General features: G+C 39.6%; 1 pseudogene across 1 annotated transcript in view; it reads left to right on the top strand.

Moving 5' to 3' along the window:
- The window catches only part of LOC101301830, a 5,069-nt pseudogene that overhangs the window by 776 nt on the left and 3,230 nt on the right, over positions 1 to 1,063 (top strand). Inside the window, exons 4-6 of the transcript XR_185337.1 lie at positions 33 to 98; positions 217 to 363; positions 769 to 773. The product of XR_185337.1 is annotated as a methionine aminopeptidase 1A-like (transcript). The remainder of the gene's footprint in view (positions 1 to 32; positions 99 to 216; positions 364 to 768; positions 774 to 1,063) is intronic.

The following is a 1,063-nucleotide window of genomic DNA, read 5'->3' as shown; positions in this document are numbered from 1 at the left end:
TTTTTTTTTTTTTTTTCTTATTTCCAAGTAAGTAATGATGTATCGTTTTGCAGATCAAGACTCCAGATCAAATTGAGAGGATGCGAGAAACTTGTCGAGTAAGTTCCAAGTGATTATTTCTTATTTTCTTCCGTGATCATTAAGCATCAATGTGAACTCTTCACTATATTGTCTGCTTAATTTTTACTTATACTGTGGCGTTCTTCTTGTTGTCAGATTGCAAGAGAGGTTTTGGATGCAGCTGCTCGTGTCATACAGCCTGGTATCACGACTGATGAAATTGATAGGGTGGTCCATGATGCTACTATTGCTGCGGGTATTAAATAGGCTTTCACCATATTTCTTACAGTGCCAAAACTAGTTGTCTTCTTCAAGTTTTATATGCTCTTTAGTATTATTGATTTCACAGTTTATTTACTAGTTCAGTTCCATAGTTTATATTCATACTAGAGGGATGGATAACATGGGAATTACTCGGAACTTATTCCATAAAATGTAGAGAAAATTGCTGAATTTTTATTTTTTAAAATTGCTGATGTTTTTCTTATATTTGTGAATTGGCCATTTTGTTTTCCCAAATAATTTGGTTCAGATGTTTTTTTAATATTTGAGGGATATTTGGTAAAATAAAAATTCAAAATTCTGTTTTGGTTGACAAACTTGTCTCTTAATAATAGTATAGATAATTTAATGTCTAATTTTGATCATGTTAGTTTTATGCTTTGCTATTAATTATAGTGTGTGTGTATACACGAAAACGATGTGAAGTGCACGTCCACACAGTCCTTAAAGTGCGGACGTGCCTCTGTTCGCCACCGGATGGCGCCGACGACGGCACCTCTCCACCCTAGCGGACTCCAGCAGCGCCCCCGATCACTTTCCCTCCCCGGCGAGTCTACCGAATTCCAGTTTTCCGGCGAGATCGATCTTGTTTGAAGTTTTGGGTGATCTCGCCGGAAAATTGGAATTCGATGGTCTCGCCGGGGAGGGAAAGTGGTCGGGGACGCTGCTGGAGTCTGCTGGGGTGGAGGCGTGTTAGGCGCTGTCCAGTGGCGAACCGAGG

The sequence above is a fragment of the Fragaria vesca genome, linkage group LG7, assembly GCF_000184155.1.
Source record: "Fragaria vesca subsp. vesca linkage group LG7, FraVesHawaii_1.0, whole genome shotgun sequence".
Taxonomy (NCBI): domain Eukaryota; kingdom Viridiplantae; phylum Streptophyta; class Magnoliopsida; order Rosales; family Rosaceae; genus Fragaria; species Fragaria vesca.
This window is presented reverse-complemented; position numbering and strand designations above follow the sequence as displayed.